The 15,279-nt window shown below is 42.4% G+C and overlaps 1 protein-coding gene across 3 annotated transcripts in view; it reads right to left on the bottom strand.

The window, feature by feature from the left end:
* marchf8 (membrane-associated ring finger (C3HC4) 8) overlaps nt 1-11,475 on the bottom strand; it is a 68,114-nt gene extending 56,639 nt beyond the window's left edge. For 2 of the 3 annotated variants that reach the window (XM_047602311.1, XM_047602313.1), the window contains exon 1: nt 11,322-11,475. The gene's annotated coding sequence lies outside the window, so the exon portion shown is untranslated. Of the gene's footprint in view, nt 1-11,074; nt 11,169-11,321 lie in introns of those variants that run through there. The other variant, XM_047602312.1, reaches the window with a different exon arrangement.
* Nucleotides 11,476-15,279: the final 3,804 nt, after the last annotated feature.

Genomic DNA, 15,279 nt, shown 5'->3' with positions numbered 1-15,279 from the left:
GACATCACAGACAGAGGGTTAGTCCATTTACGAGTGAATGAGATGAAAAGACAATGAAGTCTGCTCAGGAGGTCGCACCCAAAAGCCCTTGTTTTGTTGCATCCACAACATTAAAAAGACAGAGAGATGTTGATCCACCCTCCATGGCAACAGCCCCCCTCCACGCTAAAGCTACTCGGCTGGAGGAACACAACACATTGACAAGGACTTCAAATTTTCCAGATTCCAGTATGCCTCTGCATTCATGGGATGTGCCATAACAAGCACCATACACAGGGGCCACACCCTGCAACTCACAGGACCCAGAGGATGATGTGTGTCAATGCATCAAAAGGGTCGGAGCTGATTTGATGGCAAAAAGAGCGCCCAGAAACAATACCCGACAGGTGATTTTAATATTATGGCTGATCAGTGTCAATGGCACAAAAAAAGAAATAAATCTGGGGTCGCTTTGGTCCCTTTAACACATTTAATGCAGAATTCTATTTGGATGCATGCGGGGTCAAGTTGGCCACTATTAATCAAGATTTAAAAGGAACTGGTGTAGAAAGCGGTTGTTAAATTTAATGAGGCACTTCCAAAACTGAAAGGTGCAGCAGCAGGTAAAACAAAATTGACAGGTCAGGAATTTACGCTGTGGATTTCCGTGTGCGAAAACACCAACGTGATGTTACAAAGACCTTTTAATGCGCTCATGGTCTAATGAAAATGTCTTTTCCCTAAAACAGAACGGACACAAACAAACCAATTCTATTATTTCTCAGATTTATCTATAAAACAACATGAAACAGTGAAACAACAGTCTTTTTGCACCATTAACAACTTAAAACTCCACAAAAATACGTTTACACAACTTACTATTATTTTTTTTATATCAAAGCAACTGCTTGATTCATCGAATGTGGCCACAAATCATCATCCTAAACCGTTAAAAATGATGTTTCACCAACAAGGCATCTGCTGGAAGATAATGTGCACTTCTGTATCCGAGCTATCACTTTGATCAGCACCGTGTCTTATTATCACCACCCCTCACTCAGCTCTGTATCTTACATGATAAGGCGTTCTCCTCCGTAAGTGACAAAAGGGATTTGGACTGCGTGTTATTTATCTATAAAGCTCAACTGCAAAAACTGCATCATTAGACCCAAACTCTGGTGTCATACGGTTTATCATAGTGTCAGTTAACAGGACAGTTACATGAATTCCAACTGAGCTCAGTGGAACAGGACTCAGAAGCCGTGCTTCCTGCGGATGGAAAGGACAGGAAGATAAGTATCTGCAACGCAGCATGCAGACGCTTCTGTTCATTTATTGCTAAAACAGAGCGATGACAAAAAAAATCTTTTTAGAATTTATTAACAAAAAAAAAAAAAAAAAGACACTTCCTGAACTTTCACACTTTCACTTCTGCACCTGAATCTCTTCACACTTGGTCTAAGACTGGTATTCTGTGATATCATAGAAAAGTTAGTGGTGTACTACCTGGTGATGATTTATCTCTTGTGAATATTGGCTCGGGTGCAAACTAAATATGTAGCCCTGCCCTCCCACAGATTATCAGTGGGAGAGTACTGAAGAAGCTGGAAAATTTCAGTCAGAACTTCCACGAACACAGTGTTTTATTAGTTGATGAAATCTTATTGTGTATGTGAGTCAGTCAGGGAAGGCGTACACTTGGAAAATGCCCCAACTCAGCTTAAGGGTAATGAGGAATTCATATCCTACTTTCCTGTAATCGATGCTGTGGAGCAGAGTTCCACTAAAAATTACACAACAGCTTTATCAGCCAAGCAGGATGCAGCATTTGTTTCACCAGAAATCGTCAGCTGTTTATGTATTCAGCGTTGATGATGAGGGTCTGAAAAGGTATTGACAAGGTGAAGGTGCTCACGAGACGGCACGTGATGCTGAGGTATTGTTCTTTGTAGGTTATAGACGCTAATTTTCACACTTGCATTCAGGGAAACTGGGCAGCTTCAGGAATGAGGAAATGAAAAACAAACCAGAGGAGAAACTGAAAGCATATTCTTTCTAACCACTGCCCTGACATTACCAGTAAGCACAGCCCTGTTACTGGTACATGTGTGATTCTCAGCTCACGGACCACTCCGTCCCCCAGGCTTCGGCTTTCCTCAGAATAACCCGACTCTGTGGAGGAGTTATGGAACAGCAGGCAGTAACAGCCCACCATAGTGATCCATGAGCAAGCAGACATATAATACGTGACTGTATGTGTGTGTGTGTGTGTGGACTGAGTGTGTGGACTCGGGAAAGCACACACTGAGAGACCGCTTGAGAGGCTGCTGGTCTGGCTGGCGGTTGACTCAGCGGCCGGCAGCGGCAAAAAGCGGATAAACGACTGAATGACAGTGTGGCAGACAGCTGGAGAAGTGGCCTCCAGCAGTCTGTTATACAGCAGTTAACCAGAAAACACACTGTGCCATATAACAGACGGCTGCACAAACTACATATGAGTCAGGATAACGTGATATTACGGCCAGTAGAGACGGTCTTAATGCTGGAACATATTTTCTCACTTACGTCTAACGGTATAAAAGGACTATTTCCTTGTTAGAAAGCGCTTTCAAAGCCCCCATGGCCTAGAGGTTTGAAAGCTAACCGCATTGTTGCTCACCCTCCACCCACTTTGCCGCAAACACTTCCTGCCAACGTTTCTTCTCTATCTAATAAAAGGAGGAGCGGTATGCCCTCGAAGCATTTCTTAAAGCCATTAAATAAGGTCTATGGATCATTGTGAGTACGCTGGACATTGTTTCTGGAAAGACAAGTAGCTACCAAGTGTCTTAGGGTCTCAGATAACAGGTTAAGTGTTATTTTATTATTGATTAATCTTCTTGTAGACAAAAAGGGTAATTGCTTGTCTATGAAATGTCAATAAAAGCTGAAAAAGATAACATTTAATGGTGCATTATTCCCTAAAATTGATTATTGTAACAAATCCTTTCTGCTGTACTTAGTATGTATTTAAGTGTTGACTGAAACACTGGCCCTGATATTCTCACCTTATATTAACAGTTCTATGTACGGGTGTGAATGCACCCCAGACAAACAGAGAGCTGATCGTTATATGGACTTTAGGAGGAGGAAAACAGCCACTCTTCGTCCCTGTTCAGTGGAGGAGGATTGTGTGGAGGGGCTCTCCAGCCGGACGTGCACATGGAGGAACCACCTGACTTGGAATGCCAGCACTACAGCCATCACTCGACAGGTCCCACTGCCTCAGGAAGCCACACACTCAAGGATCCAGCCCATCCCGGACATGCATTTTTGAACAGTTACCCTCTAACAGACAGTTCAGGACATTAAAGACTAAAAACAAACAGATTAAGAAACTGTTTCTACACAAGAGCCATTGTGTTTAATGAGACTGTTTGAATGTTGCGTCGTGCAAAATAGAGCATCTTATTTATTTTACATATTGTTATTTATTTTACACACATTTTTAGAGTGCAACCACTTGTATGTCTTTTATGCATTTTTTTATACTTTTTTATTTTTGTGTTTTTATTATACATTTAAATGGCACTTTAAGGAAGAATGTGCCTTATAATTTCATTGTACTTGTTGCAATGTTGCGTGACTGAAATTACATTAAATTAATCCTTATTTAGGGGATTGTTGTTGCACGTTAATGCTAATGCTAACTGCGAGCTAACTCAACGTTGCATGTTTCAGACATGTCCAAGCTGTAGTTGCATTTACTACGTTACCCTCCACAGTGGGTCCCCTTATTTCTTGTAATATCTTTGTAGGAGAGGCTTCACTTGATAAAGACACACCAGACTTCGTCCCCTCTGTGTCCTCCTTTGGTCAAATCGTCCAGTGAGCGTAGGGGTAGGTGAATATAGTCCCATCAATGAGAGTCAACTTTTTAAAATAACACTCACGGTCTCGGAGAGTCAGTGTATTAGTATATTCAGTAAATTACACGTTTTCCTCATCCATTCTTGCCAAAACAGTCCACTGAAATATGCTAACTGCCGTGTACAAGCTATAGTGTTTGAGATGTTTTGCATCCAGTTAAGCACCGCCCCTAAAAAAACGACAGATTGTTTACAAACCGTGAAGGGGTCTATAAACACATCTATTCTATTCTATATAAAACCTGAGTCATGTGCTGGGCTTCGTGCCATAAATCGTACATTTTTAGCCTCTCTCGAGATCAGAGGTTGAGGTTTGGGGGCATTGAGATGTGGTGCACATATGGAGGACTGGTTGTTCATCACACAACCCTTCAAAACTTACTTGAATTAGTCTCCCGTCCTCCTCGGAGTCACATCCAAGGCAACAGAACAAATGGAGATGTCAGGTCGGTTTGACCTAACGTCCTCCACCACACACCCATCGTCTAGTTGTAATTGGGATAATCAGAAGGAACCTGGCTCCAAAACAACCTGCCCTTGAGTCCGTACACCCTGACAGAATGAAACGAACATCGGTGCAGCACGCACGGATCACGCGCGTGCTGACGCACGTGACGCTAAAGCAGTTGGTCAAAAAGCCCCTTAGTGGTTACATAGACATAATCACTACATTTACTTGTGCAAACTCATAAATGTGTCACGTTAAGCACTCGCATAACCCGAACATACGGTAAAGGTTGTGAAGAAAAAGACGGTTCTACCATCATTACTGTAAGGGCTGACTGTTTTCCCGGCTGGTTGGGAGCTGTACACATGCACACAGCAACTTTATTCAATTAGCATCTAATCCCAATGAGGGATGAAGCCAATCAATAAGGTATAGGTTGAAGCTCATGCTTACTATGCCTCACCTTGCTACAGCATCCTTAGCAAAAAACACGATCTGCATTAAAACATAGGTCTCTAGATCAGCATTCAGCTTTCATCTTCCAAAATCATTATTACTCTTCTCATAGCTGATTTCTATATTTTTCCAACATTTTCACTTCATTCACTCAGCTGAAAGAATATTTTTATCAAACAGATATAAAACTAATGCGTCACACAGTGTCTGCTAAGCCAATTTACGCAAGCAACAGCAGGATGAATTAATTATTTAAATCATTATTAATTACTGTAACGCGTTCAAGATTGAGTTATAATGATCAAAGAAATGTGGGGTGTTCTTAAGCAGAGGAGAGGTTTAGGGCTGGAATTATTCCTGCCGCTGTAACTGGAGAATGTCTCCGCTATCATATTATGTTGGGATTTAAGCCGTGAAAACACTTAAAATTTACCACCAGTACAAAGCTCCTCTGGCAAACAACAGCAACAGCAAGAGGCAGGAGAGTTATTAGTAATAAAAACTCATTTGATATTCCGAGTGAAATACTGTTCTGGGCTCAGTCTACTGTAGGAATTTCCTTGGTTGGTTTACTGAAATCCACATTATACAGGCGGGTTCATTACACATGAATGACAAAAAAAAAAAAAAAGAAAGAAAAGGTTACACAACTTCCAGGGCACTTCCAAGAGCTCATATGACAGTCAGTGTTGGAAATACAATGTCATCTAAAGATTTTTCTCAGCTGATACTAACATACATGCCAAAGGCAAATACTCAAGTTTACTTCAAGACAACTTTTTAGTTTGTACACCAATCTGCCAAAACATTAAAACCCCTGACAGGATGAGCCAACAACATTGACCATCTTGTGGCAATCCAGTGTTCTTGTGTTATTTAATCTGAATATTCTGGTTAAAAACATAATTGCAACACAGAGGTCTTTTAACGTGACTTTACACACTTGAGTCAAAGTGATCTGCGTGTCACTGATTCAATCAGTTAATGTGGAGAGGAAAGTATAGGAAAGTATGGTCTCTATAAGATACCTCACCAAGCAGACGAGTTTCTGCAAGTTCAACATACCAGGAACGACAAATCCTCCACATTCCTGATAATATTTCAAAGCCAGACTAGCACAGCTTTGAAGAAATACACTGAATCATTGTAACACTGTATAGCCTAGATGCACAAACATGCTTCAGCTGGAGCAATCTGGGAACCCATCAGCTATCGCCTGATGATTTAGCCTCTGGGGACAACATCCAGTGTTTGCAGTTGGACTTGCCAGAGGACGTCTTCCATCGAGCAAAACATTGCAGTATCTTTCTTTAAGGTATTTGCTTAACACACGTGACACATCGGCTTGCCAAGAGGGTATTACAGCACATTCGCAAGGTACCGTTTACCTGTAAGCAAATAAAGACCTCTCAAATGTGCTTGGCCGATACCACTCAGCCTACGATCCGAAAACAGAAAGCTACCAATCTCCAAAAAAAATGATGTGTACACTCACAGACACACACAAGACATTCATAAAAATAACATAGAGTTTATCATCTTGATGCAGACTTCATTTTCACACCTTTTACCACACTCCCACCACCTTTTATGATGCAGCTGTCAACACTGCTGATTGGATCTGAGATCACTAGATATACAATAAATAATCTTGAATCTTGATCAGCAAGTAATGAGTCAAAACTGCCGCAAAGTTCAACCAACCACGGAAAGAGACGGGTGACAAATTACTGGAAAAACCTCAAGAGGCTAAGAGAGAAACATGTCAAAAGCAAATTGAATGAACGGGAACTAAATATTTAGACCCAGTAACTGGAAGATGAAACTATAAGATTTAACTGATAAATCTGGTGTACTAGTGAATGACTCAGGTCTTTGTCTCAGCAGACTGAGTTGACACTGAAATACAGTGTGACAGTGTCGTAAACTTAGAGGATTTTACTATAAATTGGTCGATTAATCACACATATTGAAACGTATTTATCTAAATACCTGACTAAAAATAGTCAGGTAGAAATTCCATATTATAGGATATGTATTAGAGTAAACTTGGCTATGAAACATGTTCTTCCAATGCATGAAAGGAAACAAACTCTTCATAGTCGACCTGCCGAGCTACTGTTTGAAGCTACGAAGAGCACAGCGTACAGAGCTGCCCTCTCCAAATTCAGGCTGATTAGTAGGTCTACAGTTATTTTTTTTTTTACTAGATGATGATGACCTTGTGAAAATATTCGCGCATTTGAATGCTCAGATGAGCTGAAGATACAAAAAAAAAAAAAAAAAGAGCCACCTGCATCCTCCATCTTCACCGTTTTATTTACCGTCTCATTCCACCACCAGGTTCAACGCGCTGAATCGGCCGAAAAGCTGCCGACAGTAGACTGTAGATGCTGGCGCTCACTATCTGGCACTGGCTCGATGTGTTAAAAGAGAATCATTGAGGCATTTCCTACCTTTTAGTAGATCCACTGAACTTAAGAGGAACTTAAGAGGGACTTTACGCATAAACTCGGTGATGGATTTCCATAAAACCGGTGCAACCAAATGAACACCTATGGGAGACTTGTTAGGCAGCAATCTAAACATCCACCACCTATGAAACATTACACAGGCCAATGCATTTGCACAAACCTGCGTTGTGTCTGGCCGCAGCGACCGCCTTGCTGCCCTCTTTTTGGTCCGTTGCCATCAGCAGACAGAAACCTCAGGAGAGTGTAAAAGCCCTAATGACATCATCAACAATAGCCCGCTACCTGCAGCAGTGCCATCCCTCGGCCCGTTAAGCTGAGCCAGCACTTTCTCCCCAGCTGATGTATTGCAGCTGTCCAGCTTTACACCTCTTTCATCACAGACTTTATAATTTCATTGCACCAGTGGAACTCGTGCACAAGCCGCAGCTCTGAGTAAAGACGGCTACTTACAATACAAAAAATAATTATCAGTACAGACACTGACCTTTCGTTGCGTTACTTCTGAGCTTTAACTACAGCCATGAGATAAGGTTTAACTGTCTGACATCATCCATAGGAAGTAATTAGATTGGATCGATACTCTATTCCCTACAGGCAAAGCCTGGCCACAGGGCGCGCCAGGGCTGAGTTAGTGCACAGAAGAGAGCACCATCAGACTATGATACCTATATTATGTTATGTTATTACATTACAGCCCAGCCAGACGTTGGTAGAACAACACCAGCAGGGGACATATTCCTATGACTACAGTCCAGGATGAGATAACAAGCGCATTGTGGAACAGCTGCATGAAGTTTACACTGCACCGCAAACCTTGCACCATATGGCGCCAGCACTGTTCTTGTACTTTTAATTAGCAAAAAAGTATAGAAAAGGGGGAGCAATCACTGACACAAGCACGACTTTCAGCTGTTAATGCAGTTCAGGAAAAACCCACATCCTGAATCCACATGCTCCCGTGAAAAGGGAAGAGGACACCGGTTGCATGGAGACAGACTTCTGTTAGCTGGATCCATCTCCCGTCTCTTTGCGGAAGGCAATCAATATTATCTTACATATTAACCAACATATCGTGCACACTGTAGAAAACAGGCACCATGTTGGTTATGGGACGAGAAACAGACATTGAAACGTAGAAGGATTTAAAGGCGTAGGCCTTAACTTACTGTTGTATATGTGGTGTGTTGTGGGAAATTTAAATGGGCATTGCTTGTTTTTTTTCCATTTCATAGCCTGAATAATTGGTTGCCAATATAACTGACAGGTTCTTTTGATTATGCGACTAGCTGCATTTTCATTATGGAGAACAGAAAATGTCACTAGAAATCTAAAAGGAAAAACACTTGATGAGGCTCCACCTGGTTGCTCTCTGGACGTAGTTGCGCGCATTAAAGAACAAACACCCGCTACTGTGGAGTTACGAATAAAACAAAGAGAACTGAATATCTTTTTTTTTTCCCCTGAAATTCTTCTGCAAGTCAAAATGTTTTTTGCCTCTTGTTAAATGGAATCTGGCTGGAGCTGCTTCGCTACAGGACAATAGAGGCTGTCAAACTCATCCCCTGTTCCATATTGTAAAATACTGTGGGAGGCACATTTCACCATCGCAGCCAATTGTGTCAAACAATGACGGAAGTTAATTGGCAGAAAGCTACTATCGGAGCCTTTCAGATACTTTTGACTGTATTCTTTCCGCCCCCCAATTACTCTCCTCTGAACCTATCTCCGAAGACAGAAAGTACGAGTTAATTTGCAAGCACATAATGGCACAGTCCATTAAGACTGCAGGCTCCTTGCCTCCCAGTTTTCTCCACTTAACAGACACAAGTCTGAGTCGCCGTCTTGCTCTCGTTTGGGATCATAATTATGGTTTTACTTTTTTCATTTCTCCCTGCAGTCGGTTCTGTCAGGACGACTGACGACTTCAGAGTCCGCTGACAGCTCTGGCTCTGGAACAGATGAGATTTCTCATAGCGGCGGAGTGCTGGTTGATAGCAATAAAATCCATCATTGGCTATGTTTACATGGACATTAGTTCTCCAGCCCGAGTGAAAATATTCTGATTCAAGATTCCAACTCAACTTTTTACATGGCAGCTAAATATGCTCCAGTTATCCAAAACATCAGTCTGAATACAACTTGTGTGCCAAATTTATTTTCCCCTACCTAATACGGACTTCGCTGCTCACAACAACTCAGCCTTCATTCGAACACTTTCTTTCAGACACTTCTATGAAGAAGGTATTTTTTTCGCTACCTCCATGTGACACTCGTCATGTCACTTGATGTTTATCAGATGGGGCACACCAGGCTCAGAAAGATTCATTCCAACCAGTGAGGCGTCAATCTCAGAGCAACAGATCAAAAAGGCTTACACCGTCCCCTTTCCATCCAGCTTACATTAGTGGTAGTCATTCGACATGAAAACCAGCTGATTACAGTCTGCTGTGAACAAAAAAAATCCAATCCTTTCTCCTATCTCCAAAAAAGGGCTGAACAGTAAAAACAAAACTTCACCAGTGTCTGTGCGAAAAGGAAACCAATCCACATCTGGTGATCCCATGCGAGCAGGCAAGGATTACAAACAAAATAAGCACTTCGTTATCTGCAAGTCTGAGTGTGCACACTGAATGCAGATATCGACGGGACAATGAGCATTCTTATCACAACAAGCCCCTCCGCATTTCATAAGACTAGCTACAACATAACCAAAGGCTACGGTGATGTAACACGCAGACAGACGCAGACGGTTGTTCCTCCAGCACCCAACAATAGCTCGGAACACCGTGCTAAATCTCTCTATCGCCGTACAGATGGTATGATAAGAAGCTCCCTTTGACAAGAAGCCAAGACACCTCATCACCTCAGACAGAGGATGAGCAAAGGGTTTGTTCACCTGGTGACAAAGCAAATACCACAGGAGGCATTGACGAGGAAGAAGTGAGAACAGAAATCTTTCAGAGTGCTTTGTTGCGTCTTTAAAAACAAACCGCAAGCATGGACCATAGAGCAGACGTGCCACACAGCATCACAGGAGGAATACTGACCAATGAGAGGTTGTCGTGTAATGTGAGAGCCACCTTAACAATCGTACAAATCTCACCACCAACTAGGAAAAATATGTTTATGTGCAAGAGGGAAATGGTTTGGAAATTGAAAGCCAGCTGCGGAATTAAAACAGAGTGACAGTTCATATTGTTCTGCAGCTATGCAGGCACTCCTTCTGGCTTTATTATGGTTCATGGCAACACCCGACAGAGCGGTGCACCTCACCAGGTCCAAGGAAAATGTAAAAACAAGGCAGGAACATGGATGCACAAGGGCGTTGAGATCACATCTGGTGTGCATCATGCAAATGAGAGCATTAACAAGCCAATCAATGTAGAATCTAGTAAAGTCAGAGCTGAATTATGTCACTGGAGTCCCCGAGGTATTCAAAATGCAAGACGAGGAAAAAAAAAAAGAAAAAAGCATTTGAGGCTGAAACGTCATAAATATGTGGCAGTTTAATACTTGGCGACGTCGAAATAAACGGAATAAATGCGATAATTAATATCTCCGTGATGTGGTGTCCCATCTCATTCCACCGCAAACTGACGGAGCGTCGTGAAGGCTCCGGGAAAACTAACAAAGGCTTGCACGGTCAGCATTAGTCTCTGGTCTCTTGGGTCGCCAACACATTGCAGATAATACTAATCTAAGACAATAGTACATACATAGAAGAGACATTTTGCATTTGAGCTGACACAGGCGCGTTTCTGATTTTTTTTTGTTTTTTGCTTTTCACAATTAAAGCTAGATTTTCGTACCTTAATGACAACAGGCTACGGCGACCGGGAACCAGACTGTCAGACAATTAAAAACAAATATATCAACATTTATCAATTCGCATCTCAACACGGTCCAGAGGAGCGTCCGACTGTCCGACAGACCCTCCGGTTTAATAATACGAGAGGCGCAGCGGAGACAGAGGCGCGTCAGTGTGGACGGACATATAGCTGCATTGGACCAAATGTTGATGCATATTCCTAATGACACAAAAGACAAATCACTCACCGCTGCGTTCAGGACCGAATGGCGACGTCCTGTTTATTTAATTGCCACCTCTGACCAGCTGTGAGTAGTGGTGCGTCACTGACTTCCGCGTTTTAAGATGAAGAAACACACACAGAGAGAGAGGGAGATAGGGAGAGAGAGGGAGAGGGAAAAAAATGCAAGAAAAATAATCAATTTAAAGGACAGGCGGCGCACGCGGGCTCACCGAGGGCTGGGATGAAGAAGAAGGTGGTGGCGATGATGATGAAGATGATGGTGGGTTCAGTGAGGAGAAGGGAAGCGAGCCCACCATGAGATGATGGTGGTGATGGGGCAGAAAATGTTATATTTAAAGCTGCCCCGTGAGAAACGTTCACAGCCGAAAACCCCACAGAGAATTATTCAACTTTTTTCCTCCTCTTCAGCTCTATTATTGTTATCTCTTAACGTTTAGGTCATATCAGTGTGTAGCCTAGAGTAGATGGTGGTCACCAAGCCTCATGTTTGGGGACTACCTCACACACAAAAAAACTAATAATCCCTTAAATAATTTGCTTCAATGTCAAACATATCTGTCAGCAAAAATCATTTAATGAAAAGCTTAATAAATCCATTACCATGAGCCTATCTCCTAAATGGTGGACAACCTGGTGGACATGGAGGCTGAAGGTCCAGACCCAATAAGCCAATCTACTGGCAATAACAACACCACTGCTACAGAAAGAAGCAGTCTGTATTCGTCATTCAAAAGGAGACCAATTAGCCACTGCGGAGACCCGATGAGCTTTGTCATTTCAGATGATCACGTCATTGCAAAAGTTTTAGTGTATTTGACATGTGCTGCGTACTCTCTGGACTTCCACATTTGCATTTGGTTTTTGTCACGTGTGGTTCTCTTATCGGTTTTATTCTTGGTTTCTTTCCCGGCTACTAAAAAGCTGTCGTCAGAGGGGTCTGACTAGTGCTGAAATTGCACAACACGCTCATTGATGGACACATTTTTCTCTTCAGAGTTAGTGGAAACAAACAAACAGCTAAACTTTAAGACACACAAAAAGGACTCAAGTTTCTTCTTCGAACTGGTTAAACACAAAACCTGTGGGTATTTATTTACGATAGGGGCATTGTGGGTTAGCGTCAAGGCGCAGCTCGTTGATGTAGTTTGTCTCAAAGTCAACACAAACGTGCCATACCTGACACACACACACACACTTTGCTAATCAAAAAGGTATCCATTAATTAGTAAGTATAAAACTGACCGTTTTAATTGGGTTTATATGACTTGTCCGTTCAGTTGGCAACTAAAAACTCCAGGAAGTTGCTCTCGGCCTGGTCAAGAAATAATCCTCTATAGACACTGAATTGTGCTAATATTATTAATATTCACTTTTCTGTACACAGAGTTACGTTAGCTGTTTCCTCCTGTTTTCAGTTAAGCTATGCCAGGGGTGCTGGGGGCACAATCTGGTGATATTTATACTGCCAGAAAGGTCTAAGAGCTTGCATCAACCACCTTATCTGACTTTCCACCAAAAAGATAACGAGTGTATTCTGTGAAACGTAGAACTGTATATATATAATTTATGATTTTGTAAAATAAATTACATCATATTGACTTGTCACCAGCCAATAGAAAACTATTTCTCAGACTTATATACTCTTTAACTGGTCTGTGTATTGTGCTCCTTTCACGACACGTCGAGAGAGACTCACTTATTAAAGAGGGAATGTATCCTCTGTTGACTCAAAGCCTCGGCTCTATCTCTGTGAAACTGTCATTGTGTTTGGGCTGATTACTGATGCACACTCCGCCAACCGGTCCTCGGGGCGGGACAACAGAGCCTCTGTGCTCCGTCTGGACAAAGTGGGCACGTCAGAAGTGAGCCAGCCAAACTGTCATGCATGTGCCTCAGCGTCAGATAGACACAAGCTGTCCTTCTGCTCGATAAATGTGCCGAGAGGCGGGCGGCTGAAGCACAGCTGTCGCACCGATACCGAAGCAGCCCTCTTGCAACATTTAACACTCAGATATTGCTTTCGTACGACATGGGGCGAAATGAGTCATTTGGTTTGACGAAAGCTCGGCCCAATCACTGAAGTCAACAAAGATCTAGAATTTCATGCGAAACGGATTAGTGCAGGGCGTGTGTGTTTATCTGGGAGGACTGGATGGTATAAGAGTTAGAGGTTCGTATGAGAGCTCCCATGAAGCCAAAGATAGACCTCGTGAGACAGCGGAAAGAGGAAGAAATACACAGAAGAAGAATATCATGGTGGACAGAGAAAAAGCAAAGGCACAGTATGCAGGTAGCAGGAGTTCACCTGAGGAGGTCAGTGGGAGCTGAGGAAGGTAGAAATATGAAGACACTCCTGTGCTTTCAAAGTGTGGAGATTTCCTTTGTGTGTCTTTCCTGCTTTGAACCTGTCAGACTGGTAGCGCTTGATTCTCCCGTGTTTTGATTCTCCCAGTCTTGTGAAGATGTGAGTCAGCAGCGTTGTTTATTTCATGCGAGCACTGATTTACTTCCTAGTCAGGTTCAGGCGCAATAAACTCTCATTGTTTGGCTATATTTGGAGAAAACTGTCAATACTCGATGAGTATTGACAGTACTGTTTAAGTCGATACAATTAAAAGGCTTGTATACACTGATCAGACATAACATTTTGACCTGTGAAGGGGCAAGTGAATGAAACTTGATCATCTTGTGACAACTCAAAGTCCCCCCACTGACAACATTTTGGTGGTCATAATGTTGTGGCCGACCGGCGTATGTTTGTCACATTCCTGTTGGTCCGGTTGGTTTCAACCTGTGACCACAGTTCCTCATCATACCAGAGCAAGCAAAGTTCACATCAAGGCACTGGAAATTACAGCCTGTGTACGGGAACAGAAAACATCATGAACTTTACGGACAAAACTAAAAATTTCCAGGTGTACGTTCACTTTGACTTCTCTAACAGCACACAGTCACGTGGCCAACCAGTAACCTTGTGTTTTCAGACAATGCTTTCCAGACCTGCACACAATGTAGTGCTGAATAAGAATTTTCCAAGATTCCTCCTTTGTAAAAAAAAAAAAAAAAAACACACCATTGTTTTTCAGTCTGTGTAAAAATATAGACTCACAGCTCTTGGCAGAGTTACAATAGGAAAACGATGAAATTCCTGTCAAAAACAGGCAGCTGACTGGTGCGCTTGTGTGATACATCGCATTGGAAGAGGTCAAGGAAGCCAAATCAAATATCCAAAAAATTTAACTGTCCATAGCCCAATTATTGGAATGAACAAAAACAACTACGTATGATGTACTTCCATAGGTTGGGAGGGAACCCACAGACACAGGTATAAAACCAGAATGATCAAACCTGTAGCAGCAGAAGAGATTATTCATCAATGTGCACATCTTTCAAGCTCAGAGTAGACTTTGTTAAAAAATGAATACTCCCCTAAGACTGAGCCAAGGTACCGTGTTAACCTGAGTAGGAGATTTACATCTGCAAACTTCATTTTGAGCACTTTTAGGTAAGCAGTGCACTCAGAAGTCGACTGGGTTGCTGCTAGTTTCACAACTGGATCAATGGACGAACTTGTCTGCTCTGATTAAAATCATGTTTTCTTGTGAATTGCTTATCTGGGCAACACATGGCACCAGGATGGACTAGGAAGGAAGCAGCGAAATGCTTTGGATGTTACTCTACCATTCGTGTGGACGTAGCTTTGCTGAGGACCGTGTACGTGTTTTTATAGAAAGAGTATTCCCTGAGGGCAGTGGCCTCTTTCACAAAGCAAGAAAAAAAAAAAAAAAAAAGTTCAAGGGTGGTTTGGAGTACACAACAACAAGTCCAAGGTGTTGACTTAACCTTCAAATTGCCCAGATTCATGGAGGCCCCGTCGAACTACACGCACAACTTAAAGGATCTGCTGCTGACACCTTGGTGCGAGGTAACAAGATGTTGCTGCTAACATCTCGGTGTCAGAT

The sequence above is a fragment of the Mugil cephalus genome, chromosome 13 (genome assembly GCF_022458985.1).
Source record: "Mugil cephalus isolate CIBA_MC_2020 chromosome 13, CIBA_Mcephalus_1.1, whole genome shotgun sequence".
Taxonomy (NCBI): Eukaryota; Metazoa; Chordata; class Actinopteri; order Mugiliformes; family Mugilidae; genus Mugil; species Mugil cephalus.
This window is presented reverse-complemented; position numbering and strand designations above follow the sequence as displayed.